Source organism: Mus musculus, chromosome 18 (genome assembly GCF_000001635.26).
Source record: "Mus musculus strain C57BL/6J chromosome 18, GRCm38.p6 C57BL/6J".
NCBI classification, from domain to species: domain Eukaryota; kingdom Metazoa; phylum Chordata; class Mammalia; order Rodentia; family Muridae; genus Mus; species Mus musculus.
Genome location: NC_000084.6, coordinates 60,654,861 through 60,672,505, shown reverse-complemented (window position 1 = coordinate 60,672,505; position 17,645 = coordinate 60,654,861). Strand labels below are relative to the sequence as shown.

Below are 17,645 nucleotides of genomic sequence, written 5' to 3'. Positions count from 1 at the left end.
GTAGAGATGGCGTCTTCTCTCTGCTGGCTAGAACAGTTCTTGCTTCTGCAGAAATGGATTCGGAAGTTGGGCTCTCTGGAGCCCTGGGCTGTGCTACCAGAGAGAGAAACCTGTGGGGCACAGAGGGACCTTACCCAGTCACATCATCAGGTATCACGCTCATGGGAGGCCTGGCTGGGCCTCCAAGGACGGTTAGCAGGGATGGAGGAGGAGCTAGTGGGGCCCACTGAGGCAAGCTGCAGGTGTGACTAGGCCTCACAGTTAGCCAGCACAGTGGGGGGGCGGGGAGTGAGGAGCTGGGGACTTTGCTGAGCCTGTGGGGTGTGAGGGGAATGGAGCCTGTACTTTCTCCCCCCCACTCTGGTCCAGTAAGGGGTCATCAGTGAGATTTGAGCCTCCCAGAGCCTTTCCATCTCATCTCCCCACTCCCGTCCACCTCAAGTGCCCAGGATCCCTTTCTCTACCAGGCTGTGGGGTACCAGGAGTGAGGTGGGAGGCAAGATACAAATCCTTGGCCCTTGGGCTTGCCATGGGAAACCCTGTGCACAGAAAGGAGGCTGAGGCAGGGGTGTCAGGGAATGAAGCAGTCTATCATTGGAGGCCCACAGAAAGAGCATCCTCAGCTCTCTGAAGAACCCCCCTGGGAGGAGGTGAGGATTGGGAGGGGGGACTTGATGCTCCCTGACAGGTTGGGGGTGGTCTGCAGCTGTCTTCCAGTCAATGACCAGATTGCTTTCCTTAGTCTGCTTTGTCATATGCAAGAAAGGCCAATGGTCAAGAATGTAGGATAACCCAAGACACGGGCATAACGTGGGTCTTAGTTCAGCATCTATTGAAGTGATAAAACATCATGACCAAATCCAACACCAGGAGGAAATTCCACTTACACTTTGCAGTTTATTTCACTTCCGTATCCCAGGTCCCAGTGCGTTGAGAGAAGCCAAGGCAGGACCTCAAGACAGGAACCTGGTGGCAGGAACGGAAGCAGAAACCTCGTGGGAGGCTCAAAGGAATATTACTGATCAGCTCAATCCCCGGTTTGCTATGTTGCTTTCTTGTGCAACCCAGGACTACCTGCCTAGGGGTGGCGCTGCCCACCGTGGGCTGGGCCCTTCTGAATCAGTCATTAATCAGGAAAACGCCCCACCGGCTTGAGAAGCCGATCTGATGGAGGCTTTTTCTTAAGTGACATCCCTCTTTCCCAGGTCACTCCAGCTTGCGTCAAGCTGACAAAAGAGAACAGGGACAGCATGGGCGAAGAGTACCGCACCCAGCAGTGTTCATGGATGACAGAGGACAGTGCTCCTGTCATCAAAGCTCTGGCTGCAGCAGAGTAGGGTAGCTGGCCTGTCACCGGCTGAGGTCTCTTCTGACCAGGCTCAAGTGAATACCTTTGGAATCAAGCAGGGAGTTTCAGGGGAAGGAGCCCTGGAGCCAATGGAACCATAGATGTAACTGGATCCCCTTTGCTCACAAACACCACTTCACCTTTCTGACCTTGCTCCAAACACACTCCCCAGAGTTAATCACATTTGTGAGTCCCCCTGCCCCTGTCTCCCAACAGGTTGGGCTGGACATGCGAAGTGCTTGCTGTGCGCCCAGTGTCCCTTCTCAGAGTCCTCACTGCCCTGCCTGGAGCTCTCTTCAGTCTTCTGTGCCAGGGTGTGGCTGAGGCTCAGAGGTTGCCTGAGCTGCCTAGACACAGACTGTGGGTGGCAGGGCTGGAGCTTCACCCCTCTGTCTGAACACAGGCCCTGGCTAGTCCCTGCTGTGCCGTACTGTGGTATTGCCCCAATCCCCCTCCCCAGCTGAGGTCTCCTTACACTTCACCCTCCCTGAGGCTGCCTACCTGGCCTGCCCCACCATGGAGGTGAGCCCTGTGGCGCTTGTACAAGGCACTATTCATTCAGGCAGGCTACTGATTAAAACCATGTGTGGTGTGGCTGGCCCTGCTGGCGGCAGCTCCGGAAACCAGGCCTGGCTTGGGGCCTGTGGCTATAAGGGCTGGGGGGGAAGGGGCTGGTGACCCATAGGCCTGTCAGGCCGAGTGCACTGGGACAGGACTGGAACCCTTACCCCAACTTAACAAATACTAAAAGTACCCTGGGCCAGGCTCTTGGGTTCAGGCTGGGTTGTGGGAGACGAGGTTCTTCTCCGGGTGACGTTGGAGACCTTGGCTTAGAAAACCTTAGGACCTTGCAGGGCCCTCCTCAAAGCTGTCTGAAAAAGGCAGACTGTGGACAGGCTTTGGTTCCCAGGAATGGGTGTGTATGTGTATGCTGAGATCTTCACACAGCACCCCTGGAGCCCTTGACCTCATGAGGACTTCAGGACTTTAAAGGGCATGTTGGTGCAGTGGTTAGTTCCGTGGGCTCTGAGTGCACAGGGATCCGCCCTTGTTTCTGCTTTGGCTGCTTCCAGGCTGTTTGACAGGAGACAAGCTGCTCATCTTCTTGGAGACCTCTCTCAGCACTGACCGGCATGACTGGTGCCTGTTCAAAGTGGCTGAACAAAGGAGCTACGGCTGGCTGAGAGGAAGGCTGGATGGATGTTTGTGGTTATGCTCTGCTGATGTGCCAGCCCTAATCCCCAGACTCAGAATCCCCCTCCCCCCCTCCGGCCCTGACCCGTGTGTTGTGTCAGAGAGCCCAGAGGTACTGGGTGTGTGGCATCTGGGTTGTTTTTTGGGGGGGGAGGGCAGAAGATGTGATCTGTGGGGGTCAGCGGGGGACTGGTGTAAGGTGTAGCTGAATTAGCCAAGAACAGAGTGAGACATTGTTCACAGAGCCATTTCCCCAGGCGCTGAGGCCCCCACCGGAAAGGGTGGGTGGCTACGCCAGACCACAGCCTTCCCTGACCACAGGCCTGGCTGCCCTGAGACCCTTCCAGCTGGGTGCTTCTCCTCAGAAGTTGCTCTGGCTTCCCAGGCATGAAGATCCTACTAAGTGACCTCCAGCCTCTGCAGCCTGAGGCCAGGCTCACAAAGTGACTTTGGATCCCGACCAGACAGGATCAGCACCTTCCATGGATGGGACTAGCCCTCAATAGGAGTTCTCTGGAACAAGAGATCTTGCATACTCCATCATGCTCCCAAGTGTCAAATCCAGCAGAGGAATGCCCTTCCTTACACAAGGCAAGGCCGAGGCCGGCAGGAAGGCAGTGGTGCGTCATCCAGGAGAGGGATTTTGTGTGGTGTTTTCCTGTGATGAGCTGCTGAGGTGACGTGGAAGGCAGCTGGCTCTGGTGAGACAGGAACAGGCGTGAACAGGGCTCCTTATCCCTGCTGAGTAACCAAGGTGGCCACCTACCCTCTGCGAGACTCCATATCCTCTAAAGCCAGCAAGAGCATCCTGCCACAGAGGGCAGTATGATTAGAAAATGAGTCAGAGTTCCTGGAGTTGACCTGGGTTCTTATCCAGCTCTTCTCCAAAATAGCTACATGATCCTGGACAACTCAGATTCTTCTAGAACAAAGAGCTGGGTAAACCTTCCTTGTGGGGTTGTTGGAAAAACAGATCGGTTGCTCTAGGCTTGGCACCACGCTCACACATGGTATGTTTCTGTTCCCCTCCCCCCACCTCGGTCCCCCGTTTCGCATCACACACTGATGCAGATGTTGCTGTGAGGGTACTTTTGTGGATGCGATTGAAATCCAGAATGAGTCTGCATTAAGTAAGAGATGACCCCACATGATGGGAATGGGCCTGACTTCATCTCTGTGTAAAGCTAAAGCTTCCCTCAGGAAGCCAGTTTGCTTGTGCATGCCAGGCTGCCTGACCTGGACCCAGCAGTCCTTGTCTGCCCCTTCCTGAGGGCCTATTTATCCCTCTGGGTTAGTTAGGCTTCTCCAGAGACAACCAGCAGGCTATGTGTATGAGCATCTATGTACATGTGTGAGTGTGCCTGTGTGCATTTGCATATTTGTATACACAAGAAAGGATTTATTATTTCTTATACAAAGAACTGGCTCATGTGGTTAAGGAGGCTGACCATTCTCCCCCCCCCCCCCCCATCAGCAAGCTGGAAACCGACACAGACAATGTTTTGGCTCAGATCTGAAGGTATGAAGAAGTAGATAACACAGTTCCAAGGCAGCTGGGCAGGAAGCGCTCTCCTTCACTCCTGGGATGCTTAGTCTTTTTTCCCTCTTCTTATATCTGACTGGTTGGATGAACCGCCGCCCACCCCAACCCTCGATGGTGAGGCCACGTGCTTCAGCCATCCCATTGATTCAGATGTGAATCCCATCCAACAACAGCCTTACATAAAGAACAATGTTTAACAAAATATCCAGGCGCTCCTTAGCCCAGTCAAGTTGGCCCCTAAAGTTAACCATCACCCTTGCGGATTCCAGACTCGCCTTGTGTAATGGTTGGTTTTGTCAACTCGTGGTAAACCTAGACCTACTGTGGAACAGGGGGATCATAATTGAGAAAGTGCCTCAGCAACATTGCCCTCAGGTAAGTTCTTAAGGCATTTTGTTGATTGATGATTGGTGTGGAAGAGCCTCGCCCACTGTGGGCTGTGTCACCCCTGGGCAGGTGGGCCTGGATGGTGTCAGAAAGTAGGCTGAGCAAGCTAGTAAGCAACATCCCCGCATGACTTCCAGACCTACCCTGACCTCCTTCAACAATGGACTGGTGGACTGCGGTTCAGAACTGTAACTGAAATCATCCCTTTCTTCGCTGAGATGCTGAGGTCATGGGTCTTCATTGTATAATAAATAACAAATCCTTTCTTGTGTATTCAAATATGCAAACACACACACACACACACACACACACACACACACACACACGTACATAGATGCTCACACACACAGCCTGCTGGTTCTGTCTCTGGAGAAGCCTACCTAACCCAGAGGGATAGATTGGCCCTCAGGAAGGGCAGACAAGGACCGCTGAGTGCAGAGCTGAGGGAAGCGGCCATGCACAAGCAAACTGGCTTCATGAAGGAAAGCCCAGCTTTACACAGAGATGCAGATAAGCCTCATGGGTTTGCATACAGCACACCATTGGGAAACCCAAAGAGACCTGTCTTAGAAGGAACCTAAGTCATGACAGGTTTTTCCACAGCTCCAAAGGGGTCCAAGCAGCAGCTGAACCCCCTCTGGGATGCTACCACCAGGCTCACTACAAGCAGGTAGGCTTCTTTAGGTACCACATGTGCAAAAGAGGACCCCCCCCCCCATAGCTCCATTCCATTGCAAGCCTTCTACTAAACACTTTACCAAAGGACAAACCCAGGCCTCACTCACAATAATAGCCCTCTGAGGTTGCTATTGTTTTCCCTCACTTCGCAGAAGGACAAAGTTAAGGGAAACTTACAACTCCATAGGCAGGAAGTGGAGAACTGTAAACTCCATCTGAGCCAGGTTGCGCAACTGTGGGCCAGCTGCTTGTAGAGAGTGTGGAGGAGGATTTCGAATGTGGGTTCTGTCTAGATTTTTTCCCTCTTTACAAGATGAAGTATGGGCCACTGATGGGTGTAACTCAGGGGTGGAGCACTTGGTCAGCATGCACAAGGTTCTAGGTTCAATCCCTGGTGGAGGTAATAAAAAAAAAGATTGAGTGTGGGCCTACTTGAGCTTGGATCTCAGTTTGAATTCCAGCTTTAACTCTCTCTCTCTCTCTCTCTCTCTAGATTTGTTTTTTTTTTTATCTGTAACTGTATGTATGTATATGAACCTGCCATGCACTTAATGCAGGCAGCCGGGCAGGCCAGGGACAACTGAGATGTGAGATGGAGTCACAGGTAGTTGTGCGCTACCTAATGTGGATGCTGGGAACTCAGCTGAACTGAACCTGGGTCCTCTGCAAGAGCAGCATGCACTTTTAACTGCTGAGCCATCTCTCCAGCCCAGAGTTGACTCTTGAGTATCAGCTTCATCTGTGTGTTCTGAGTACATGGGAGTGTCTGACAAATATCAATCATCATGTTTTTTTTTTTTTCCTGGGTCTCCACTTTCTGTTTTATGAGTATCTTAAAACTAATTTAAATTTTTTTCTTTAAAAATTACTTGTTTTTATTTTATAGATATGAGTGTAGATATGTAAGTATGTGTAGATAGGTGCTATATGCATGCCTGGTATTCCCAGGGCCAGAAGAGGGCATTTGGAGTTGTGGATGATTATGAGGCCACCATGTGGGTGCTGGGGACAGAAGCAGGTCCTTTCCAGGAGCCCCCAGGGCAAGTAGCTGACCAGCAAGCTCTGAGGACCTGCCTGTCTCCCATCTTGCCACTGCTGGGATTCCAAGCAAACAGCACAACACCTGGCTTTCCCATGGGTTCTGGGGAATTAGGTCTTCATGGTTTTAAGGCCAGCACTTGTGGGTGATGGTGGTGTGTGCTGTGCCTTTCATTCAAGCCTGGGCAGATCCCTGTGAGTTCGAGGCCAGCCTGGTCTATGGAATGAGCTCCTGGACAGCCAGGGCTACACAGAGAATCTCTGTCTCGAAAACCAAAACCAAACCAAAACAAACAAGGTCAGCATTTCACTGACTGGCTATTTCCATCTTTGCTGACTGGGGCATCACCCTCTTCACTAGTGATTGGGCCATCTCTCTCTTCACTAGTGAGCCATCTCCATCATTCTGTTTGTTTTCTTTTGTTTGTTTGTTTTGAGGGAAAGTCTTACTTTGGAGCCCTGGTTTGGAATTCCCTATGGTGTTCAGCCTGTCTTCAGACTTGTGGGAATCCTCCTGCCTCTGTCTCCTAAGTGTCTGGATCACAGGCATGCATCATCATTTAATGTCACTTCCTTTCTTTGTCACCCACTGTGGAAAATACACTCCTCTCTTCTACTACCTTCCCCCCATCCTGGGTGGGCAGGGTCAGGGGAGAAACATCTGAAGCCAAAGAAAATGAGTGCAAAGAAGTCAGGCAGGAAGAAAGGGACAAAGAGCAGGCTGTTCCTTCTTAACCCTCTTTCTCCTCATGACGTTCTAGAGATTCTGCTCAGTGATGACGCAATGAGGGAAAAACCGTTCAGATCAGAAAGGATGTGTCTTTGTACCAGAAGTATACGATGAACACTTTTCTTGGAAGTGTTGAAGATTGATTGTGTACCCAAGATTGTGTACGTGCTAGGCAAGTGTTATACCACTGAGCTGCAGCCCTGGTTCTGACACGATCTTGTATCTAGAAAGCCACTAAACAATTAGAATGACTAAGTTCAACGAGAGTGGTGAGGCGGCTCAGCTGGTAAGAACACGTGCCTGGCGAACCTGATGACCTGAGTTGGATCCCCGGAGCCTAGGTTAAAAAGCTGGAGGCTGATAATCACAGGGCTCTTATGGTGAGATGGGAGTCAGACACAGGAAGACTGGCCACAAGTGCAGCTACGTAGTGCAGTGCAGGGAGCAAAAGACCCTGCCTCAAACACAAGGTGGAGAGAGAATCAACTGCCCAAAAGGTGTCCTCTGATCTCTCCACACATACCAAGGCACCCATGTGCCCACAGTCTCAGTGTCTGTCTGTCAAGTAAACAGGTAAATCTTTAAACGAATAAATTTAACTTGAGAGGCACTCAGGAAGCAGAGGCAGGTGGATCTCTGAATTCAAGGCTAGCCTGGTCTACAGAACTAGTTCCAAGATAGCCAGGGCTTACACAGAAAAACCTTGTCTAGAAAAGCAAAAAACAAACAAACAAAGAAACAGAAAAACAAAAAAATAAATTTAACAAGTTCATACAGTACAAGATAAATATAGAAAATATGACTTGCATTTTCTGTATAGTCACAGAGAATCATCCAAGATTAAGAGAACAGTTACGCTTGCTGTGGAATTAAAGAAGAACAAAATACATAGACATAATTTAACAGAAGAAGCACAAAACTTACAAAGCTTTAAAGCGTTGGAAAGAAATACCTAAATAGGTGGAAAATACCATCTGTTCATGGGCTGGAAGATACATTACTGAGGTTAAAATGACAGTATTTCCCAAACCCGTGACCTAGTGTTTCTGAGCTGAGCTTCTCATCTTTTAGCAAACAGGCAGTGAGAGGAGGTCAGCTCGTGAACGTGGACATGCAAGATGCCTACGTGAAGTGTTTAACAGAGCTGGCCCCAGGGGCGAGCCTCGGGTGGGGTAGGGAAGCATGGTCAAGACGTGCAAGTAAGCATTAGGGTCCCATGCTCTCCCAGGTCCCCCTGGGGAAGGCAGGCCCAATGGAGCTTGAGTTTGCAGATTGGGTTTGGCAGAGCTCAGTGGGCTGATAATAAATGAACAGGAAAGGAGAGTCCATTACATAGGAATGTCTAGGGAGGGGGTGGGAAAGGAGTCGGCTTCCCTTCCAGCACCAGCCGGCTCTGCAGCCTTGATTGATGTGCCTTACACCACGGCAGCCTCCAGGCCTGGTGGAAGGAAGCCCCTTTGCTCACCCCTCCTGGAGCAAGGCCAGCAGCCAGATGTTCCCAGCCTTTGGGGGAACTAAGGTGGGGGGAGGGCCGGCCAGCAGCATGCCAAAGGGCAGCTGCCCAGATGCTGGGCTTCTCTGTCTTCTCTGCAACTGGGCTCAGGGAGCTTTGGTTCTGTGTCTGGTTTGGGTCAGCTGCTGGGACTACCGATGGTAGTAGTTACTCACCCTGTCCTGGCCGAGGTACACAGCTGCCCAGGAAAGAGCTCTCAGCACCTGAGGCGGAGCAGCTGACTGCCCCAAATCCTTGAGTTGTTCTGGCCAGAGCCACAGAGCTGTGATCAAGGGCTGACACAGCCAAGGCCCTTGGATTTGTTAGTTGGAGTATAGATCTCCAGGCAGATTCCAGGATGTTCAGAGAAGGTTCTACCAGGAGGTACCAAGGGAGACCCAGAATGTATGGTTGCAGGAACTCATCTCAGGCATGGTGATCCACCTCTGGGCTTTTCTGTGATTTTAGTATTAAATGAGTAATAACTGTAAGAAAAACATATGTGTACACACACACACACACACACACAAACACACACAAAGAGAAAGAGAGAAGAAGAAGAAGAAGAAGAAGAAGAAGAAGAAGAAGAAGAAGAAGAAGAAGAAGAAGAAGAAGAAGAAGAAGAAGAAGAGGAGGCAGAGGCAGAGGCAGAGGCAGAAGAAGAAGAAGAAGAAGAAGAAGAAGAAGAAGAAGAAGAAGAAGAAGAGGAGGAGGAGGAGGAGGAGGAGGAGGAGGAGGAGGAGGAGGAGGAGGAGGAGGAGGAGAGCACTAAGTATCACCCTGAGATATTAAATACTACTGAGGATAAAACATAGCACTAAGATACTTGCCTAGCATTTTTGAAGCCTCAGTTTCCAGTAAACTAAATTAAAAGCAAACTAAAAGCAAATTTCAGGGACCGAGGATGTGACTTAGTAGGTACAGTGATTGTCTAGAATTTTCAGAGTCCCCAGTACCACATAAACCAGATGTAATGGCCCACATCTGTAACTACAACAGCATTCAGGAAACACGAAAGTCAATGTCATCCTTAGCTACCTAGTAAGTTCAAGGTCAAGGCCCAAGTTCAATGCCATCCTTAGCTACCTAGTAAGTTCAAGGTCAAAATGCACTGTGTAAAATAATGTACCGGTAACATGCCAGTACAAATTCTTATATTCAGGTTCATGTGTGTAATATTTAGGTGTGCGTTAAAAAAAAATCCCAACAAAACGGAACTAGGTTCATCGTTGCTGCCCATCCTTGTGAAGGTCCTGTCTACTCCAGCAGCTTTGAGCTTCTGCTGGTGTAAGGAGATGCAAATCTGTACTGCTCTGTTCAGGGTTTTTCCTGTGTGTGCACCTGTGCATCGGTGCCTTCAAAACCATGTAGTCAGGTGGCATGGTCTTGAGCATGCGTCTCTGAGCATACCTGCATTGCTTCTTTTTTTTTTTTTTTTTAAAGATTTATTTATTTATTATATGTAAGTACACTGTAGCTGTCTTCAGACGCACCAGAAGAGGGCATCAGATCTCATTACGGATGGTTGTGAGCCACCATGTGGTTGCTGGGATTTGAACTTCGGACCTTTGGAAGAGCAGTCGGGTGCTCTTACCCACTGAGCCATCTCACCAGCCCCCTGCATTGCTTCTTTATGGTGAATTCCTCGACGCAAAACTGCCAAACCAGCCAAGCTTATACGTGCAGCCTTCCATCCTCAGCCCTGGGGCTTTGTGGTTCAATACCTACCATGTCCCAGTTGCAGCTCTGGAAGAGTGTGGCTGCTGGCTGAGGTGGCAAAGTCCTACCTGGGGCTGGGGGAGGCCCAGAAACACATGCCTTCCACTGTTCTCCAGGAGCCCACAGTGTGGGGAAGTCCTGGGCACCGAAGACACTATGAATCATTTTGGTTTACACTTTCCCTATTGGAACCCGGGGAGCTGATGTCACAATTCTCCTTGGTTCACGCAGTCTCCATGATGGGGTTTTCTTGACAATCTGGTCTGGCCTGCAGGGACTCTATAGGCATCGGACTATGGTGGGCACAAGGCTTGCCTTAGGTACGGGCTTGTGCAGACTCTAGCCATAAACCCATGAAGACCTGGTCAAGATAAGAATAACCCAGCTTAGCCCAGGAGTGGGTGACTAAGGAAGACCTGGATGCCCCTCTTAGGGGACATGGTTGTATGACAAAGCAGCTTGAGCTGTATCACTTAGAGGAGGTTAGAGGTGGGACTTGAACTAGGGGATGATGGTTCAAGCCACCTTGGAACTCAAGAATCCTAAGAACTGTGCAGAACCAGGACCTTCGTGATGGCATTAGACGACACACACTCTCCTTTATTAGCACACAAATCAGCCATTGTCAGCAACTTCTCTGAGCACACACACACACACACACACACACACACACACACACACACACTTCCATTGCCTCATTGCACACGTCATTATACTCACACACACAATAAGAATGACACTTTGAGTAGCACATTCCATGATTTATTGTGCATTTGCTGAGTGCCACCCCACCGGTCCTTTCCTGGGCTTTGTTTGCCCCTCCCATTGTTAGTTCTAGCGCACAAAGTGGGGGTGGGGTGGGGTGACCTCACTTGACTAAGGTCACAGAGGTATGGAACAAGGGAGCCCCACCCTATATACACACTGCTTCTCGTCCACTCAGACACACCGCACCCCCTCCGTCTCTTTACTTGCCTCCTTCCTGTCCAGTCCAGGCCGAGTGCTTGCCACCCCTACACCTCTCCAACCCCCCAACCCCACCCTCACAGGCCTCACCCAGCCCTTGGTACACAGCTGAACAGACCCAGCTTGTCCACATCTAGGCAGCTGGAGACACAGTAAATCCAGGCTATAAACCACCTTCTTAGTTTCTTGTGTAGACACAGAGTTTACAGAGTTTTCTTTTTTCCCTTCCCTGGTTCTGATCTTAAGTAGAAGGAGGCAGAGGCCACTGCCTCGGGCTACTGAGTTCTTTTTTCTTCCTGATTCTCTCTCCCCTGTCCTCTTTTGCCCTCTGAAGCCAACCTCAGGGACCTATCTTCTGTGTGTGTGGCTTGGCTCTGTGCGATGGATGGGAACCCAGTCTCCTGACCCCAGGAAGCCAGTATCTCATCCAATCGTAAGAGATACAGAAGGAAGAGGCTTGCTCAAGGTCACACAGGGACTAAGTGACAGAGCCAGACAAAATAGGGAAAACTCCCTCTGTCCAGGTCAGTGCTCTATCTGGGAGCCCAGCCCGAGAACCAATGACCCAGAGTGTCATGTGCTGCCCTCCAGATTCAAGGCTGAGCCACTGAAGGCTGAGTTCAAAGTAACACTGACTAACCACAGCTCCAAAGCCTCAGACACATTCTATGCATTTTCATGCTCATTGCCCCCCAAACTTAACAAGCTGGTGTTACACAGTTGTTCTCTTCTGCTGTGTTGTGGCTACGAAAGGTTCACAGCCAGCCACTAAGACTTGAGTCTGTTCTCCCAAACCCGAACTCTCCATCTAAGCTGGACTGTTTCGTTTGAGGAGGGCTTTGGCAAGTAGCTGGGCATGAGTAGGACTTACAGAGGATAGGAGGAGAGGGAAACATCTGGATCATGGATGCTGTTTGAGCAGATATAGAGACATAGAAAAATGCCTGGGGAATTCTGGTACCGATTGGGACAGGGCAGCCCAGATGAGCTCTTGGCACCCCCAAATCTCAGCCTTCTCAAAAGAAGTCCCAGCAAACCAGTCTATTTCCATGTCCCCTAGGTCTGGAAGCTCATTAGATTCTGCTGGTGGTGGCCTCAGAGGCTCTGAGCTGAGCAAAGGTCTCTTTGGCATCATAAACCAGCCCACATGGAAGGAGGAGCCATGACAGCTCCTGTGGCTGTGCCACTTCAGAGAGGGACACTGCCAGGGATGGGTTAATGTACCAGATTCAAGGTCCTTGACACACGTCAGCATCAAGGGCTTTGGCATGTGTTAACGGTGGCTGGGCAGTGCTCCAGGCCTGCAGAGGTGAGTTTAGGCAAGATTGCCCTTGGCCTTGGTGGGCTGAGGGGACTGTGGGCTGGAAAATGGGATGGGAGGAGGGAAATCCCGCCGTTACCAGTTGTCTTTGTAGGGTGGAGCCTGGGAGTCCTGTACTGTGATGTACTCTCTTAAATCCCCGAAGCACAGAGGCCAACTCCAGGAAGCAGTAGATGATTCAGGCAGAAATTCTTCCTTAAAGAGTCCAATCCATGAGAGCCTGCTCCGGCAAGTCTTCCATACCTGTTCTCCTTCCATACAAACATAGGCTACCTCAATATCCCTTCCACCGGTGGGGTTCTTTTTGCTTTAGGTTTTTTTGAGACAAGGTTTCTCTGTGTAGTCCTGGTTGTCCTGGAACTCATTCTATGGACCAGTCTGGCCTTGAACTCAGAGATCTACCTGCCTCTGCCTCCTGGGTGCTGGGATTAAAGGCGTGCGCCACCATCACCTAGCTCCACAGCTGGGCTTCTTATGCCACAATTTTCTAACTCCACTCTGAGCTGTGGTGTACTAGGATTGATTTTGTGTCCCTTGTGGTTCTGAGAAGGCAGATATGTCTGTTGTGTTCCCTGAGAGTAGCCTCAGGCCTTAGAGTAAAATAAGAACCCAAGAAATACTTGATGAACAAATGTCTGGGTTGATGTTTATATGGATGTGGGTGGATAGGTGGATGGATGGGTGGGTGGATGGATGGATAGGTTTATGTATGTATGTATGTATGTATGTATGTATGTATGTATGTATAGATGGATGGGTGGGTAGATGGGTGGGTGGATGGAGAGGTGTATGTATGTATGTTAGGTATGTATGTATGTGTGTATGTGTATGTAGATGGATGGGTGGGTGGATGGATGGATGGATGGATGGATGGATGAGTGAGCAGGAAACTGACTGTGTAGGTGGACAGTGACTGGTTAGGTAAAAAGATGGACGTACAATGGATACTGGAAAGGTGGGTGGGGAAATGTGAGGTAACATAAAATTATATGAGAGAAACTCAAGGGCATTAGACTAGCAACCTGCTACTAAGCATGAAACTCTAAACTGTGAGGGTCAGGTGTTTCTTTATTGTATTGCTGAAATAAAAAACAGATCAGAAAGGGCATTATATGGTTGTCAGAAGGGACAGTTCTAGACCTTACCTCTCATATGCCCTGAGAAATAAAGTAGATGCGCCCAAGGTCACACAGCAAATTAAGTGACCCCAATGCTTGCCTCCTCACCCCCTCAAAAAGGCCTCTAAGAACAGGGTCACGGTTCTAGTTTCAGCCAGTCTCTTCTGAGCTTCTGGGTGACATGAGACAAGCTATTGGAATTTCATTTTTCTTTTGGGAACCTCAAATGCTGGGACTCTACCCGGGTCAGCATTTTCTTTGCTTCCTTGACAAGGCCTACTGTGCAGGGGTTGGCAGACCTGTTTCGGTTGCTTTTCTCATCCCTTTCACAAAGACCTGTGAAGCTAACAAGGTGGATCCAAGCCTTGGATTGGAGTGAGGTGTAGGGTGGGAGGACTAGCCCTAGTCTCTCTCTGGAGCCAGCCTGGCCACCTCCCAGATGGCCACCTGAGGAGCACCCTATGTGCTGTGTTGGGTTTCTGGCTCCACACGGCTACTTAGAACATGCTCATTACCCTGGACTCCTGAAGTCCTCTAGCCCCTGATGCTAGGAGGATGCCCTCCCAGCTAAGATGGGGGGAAGGCTCCCATGTAGTGAAGGAATGGGTCTCCATGGTTGCTACAGAAACAAGTAGATCTTAAGATGTTTATAACCCCAAACACAGAAGGCCATGGAGTCTGCATGGAAGAAGGAGATTTTTATGCTGACCATGTTGGGACTGGGGTAGCACATGACAGCTGTGCTAGACTGGGGAGCAGGCAGAGAGAGACAGAGAGGTAGGGTGGTGCTTATGAGGCCATAAAGCCAGGCTGACCTCTGGACTTTATCCTCTATAAAGGAAAGAATGATGTTTCTATAAAAAGCTCTCATGTACTCCTGACATTGACAATTCCCTACTGCATAACCACTGTAAAGGAAAAATAAACCTGAATCGTATGAGTGAGCATATGAAGGTAAATCTAGGGGTGGCATCTGCAGGTGCTCGTAAGAAATAATCACGAAAGCACATGTTAGACACAATGGTGTGTATAGTATGCAACTGCTTGTAAAATGGAGCAGAGGAGCTCAGTGGTACCGTGCTTGCCTAGCATAGGGGATGTGCAAGTGTATTGATATTATCTCCAGTTGATATTGCTTCCTTCCACAAATGGTCCTGCAATGGACGTCTGCTGGTGAAACCATCTTTGAGCACATGGGCCAGCACAAATGTCAGATAGCTTCTGGGAACTGCTGTTGCAGACTGGGAGGTGCATACATAGACTTCAGTAGATACCAACAGATTGTCATCTGCATGGTCTAGTGAATTGCTGCTGCTGATACTCTTGGCAGGGAGTGGGGGGCACTGAGCCATAGAGTCTCAGTGGGTCAAAGGATCGTCTAGTGACTTTATTCCAAGTCCCCATGATCCCTTTTCAAGTCCTGAGCTGTGGCGCTGGTGCTGCCTGGAGCAGCAAGAGAGGAGTCCAGGGGATAGAGTTCCTCTGCTGTTGGAGATGTCCCCGCCCCTGGGCTATGCAAGGACCCATATCATCCAGGGGGAGAGGACAGACTGCCAGCAGCTGCGAGGGGCTGAGTTCAGCCAAAGCCCACACGAAGGGCTGCCAGAAGTTCCTTCTTTTCATTTTTCCAAGTCTTGTGCTTTGGGCTGGGTCACAGTGTCATCCTCATGTTTCCTATTACTCTTCAAGGCTCCCTTCAAAGCACCAGCCGCACAGGCCCTTTGATGTCTGGGCCGAGCCTGCCTCCGCCTGGGGGAGACACATCTTGCCGGGGTACGCAGCTTGAGATGGTCCCCAGGCCTTTCCCCCATGTCTTCTCCAGGATCCCCATCCGGCTGAAGCTATGGGTTCCTGACTAAGCTGAATGGCCCTCTGATGGATGGAACCTGGAATGAGTAACGGAGGGCAGTAAGGGCAAAGGGCTGTGCCAGGCCCCAGTTTGAATGGGAAGAGCTCAAAGCTGGCAATGTCGTAGGAGCCTGGCAGCTTTTGTTACCTTCGATCTCTCTCCATTTCCCTTACCTCACTTCCTGGAACTCTCAACACCGATGCCCTGTAGCTGGGGACAGTGGTTATCTGTGGGTGTCTAAGTCACCCTACCTAGGTCCAAACCCTGAGCTTTGTCCCTAGTATATAGTAGCTAGGTGGTTTTGGGCCTGCACACGTGCCTGGTCTGTGAGGAGACTCAAACAGGACAGCTTTGTGACCACCAGTGATGACAAAGGTGTGGTGAGGAGGATTTTGAGAAAAGGTTCATCTAACTGCCCCCTGGCTGTCCCTTCATGGTCTGAAGACTCACGGAGGCCTTCCGTGCAAAGGGAGAATTATCTCCTCTGCTCCTACTCCCAACCTCCTGCCTCTCTCTGATTCCACAGTTCTCTGCTCAGAGCCCCAGGCTCGGAGGGGGTCGGGGAGGAGAAGGAGAAGGTGCCAGGCAGGGGTGGGGGGCAGGCTCTGTCTGGGCCGGAAGGGGCCTGGTAGGTGGGGTTGGGGGTGCAGCATCTGGAAGCCTGCAGCCCAGGACTCTTGGAGGCAGCCAGAGTAGAAAGGGGGTGGGGTGGGGTGGTTTCCTGGCAAGGCAGAAAAGGTTTGGATTTGACTGGGGAACACAGTGAGAAGTGCCTGGCGGCTGCCTCCTCAGAAGCGGTCTCTGAAGTCAAGCTGGCCAGGGAGGCTGTTTTGTATAAAGGGGCTCCAGGGACTTGCTGATGGAGAGTGGGTTGGAGCCTCGCCCCTGTAATCATAGAGTGCAGACCCTGGCACTTCCTGCAGGCCTTCCAGACCTATAGGCTGAGTGATCACTGGAACCGGAGAACCAAGGCCCCTGCCGCCCAGAGGAGAAAAGAGACAAGCACCTTTACTCTAGCCTGGGTCCTGTTGGGCTCCAGCATTTAGCTTTGTCTTCTCCTTGTTTAGCCTGTGACATTACTTATATAGCCTTTTCCTTTAGATTGAGTCACTTAAAACACCTTGAACACACTTATTTCACTATAAACGGAAGACTCTGTTCCAGGATATAGCGACTGTATAGGTTAGATACAATAAAAACAGAGCAATGTTCTTAAGTGTTCCTCAGTGCCTGAGATTGCTCTTCACTCTGATTTAAAACAGGGAGATCAATACATATGAGGGCTTCGAGGAAACCAAGAGTCCTCGCCATTATACCTGCCAGGTAAAATGCAAGATACGTAGTTAAATTTGAATACTAGAACATGATTGACTTTCATTAGTCATGCAAAGAGAAGCCTCCAGTGATGGTGCGAGCCATTGCTGGAGGCAAGACTCCATCACTGATGAACAAGAATTAATTATCCTTGTTGGTAGTGCTGGTGATCAAACTCTACCTGGGCCTCTTGCCTTCTAGGCAAGCATTCTACCACTGAACTCTGCTCCAAACTCAACAACAAGTAATTTTGTTGTATAAGTACATCCCAGCTAATGGATAATCATACTTACACGGAAAAAAAAGTTGTCTCAGTTCAGACTTAATGGGGCAGCTGCATTTTTATTTGCTAAATCTGGCAACCTTGGTGAATGAAATAAAATTTAAAAAATTATTTTTTTAGATTTATTTGTTTTACGTGCATGTGTGTTCTGCTTGCACGTATGTATGTGTGCCATATGTGTGCCTGATGCCTTTAGAAGTTGGAAGAGGGTGTTGGATCTCCTGGAACTGGAGTTATAGGTGGCTGTGAGCCACCATGTGGGAATCAAACCAGGGTCCTCTGGAAGAGCAAGAAGTACGTTTAAACCGCTGAGCTATCTCTCCAGACCCAACAATAAAGTTTTTAAAGGAACAACTTTCTCATGGCTAAGAATGTAGATGTTACACGTGGTGTTTCTAGGTCATGAAAAATAATTTCGAGAAAGCTTGTTCTGATTCAAGGTTTCGTTAGACCACCGTATGCAGCCGTGAGGGATTAAAGATAGGAAAGGACGTTCCAGGCAGCTGGGGGAGTTTCTGAAAGGCATGGGGTGGGGGGACAAGGCAACACTGGGGTTGGCCCTGGAGGTCGGTCAGTGAAGCCTCAGGGAAGACGGCTTGACCCAGCTTTCAGAGGACAGAGAGGGCTTGTCTCTAAGTGTTACATATTTGTCTTCACACACAGCC

General features: G+C 49.9%; 1 protein-coding gene and 1 long non-coding RNA gene across 2 annotated transcripts in view, besides 1 other annotated feature; one reads left to right on the top strand and one right to left on the bottom strand.

Annotated features, from left to right (window-relative positions):
- Positions 699-3,411: an enhancer, noted in NCBI's record as "VISTA enhancer mm1623". NCBI's record gives its function as "enhancer in: limb[3/5] | ear[3/5]" and the evidence as "EXISTENCE:transgenic organism evidence [ECO:0001131][PMID:17130149]".
- Positions 882-9,096, bottom strand: G630071F17Rik (RIKEN cDNA G630071F17 gene). The gene is made up of 3 exons (NR_045401.1): positions 8,587-9,096; positions 5,328-5,541; positions 882-3,240 (listed from the first exon to the last, which is right to left on the bottom strand). It is a non-coding gene; the product is annotated as an RIKEN cDNA G630071F17 gene (long non-coding RNA).
- A 3,236-nt stretch (positions 9,097-12,332) lies between these two features.
- The window catches only part of Synpo (synaptopodin), a 66,193-nt gene continuing 60,880 nt past the window's right edge, over positions 12,333-17,645 (top strand). The window contains exon 1 of the mRNA XM_006525471.2: positions 12,333-12,404. The gene's annotated coding sequence lies outside the window, so the exon portion shown is untranslated. The remainder of the gene's footprint in view (positions 12,405-17,645) is intronic.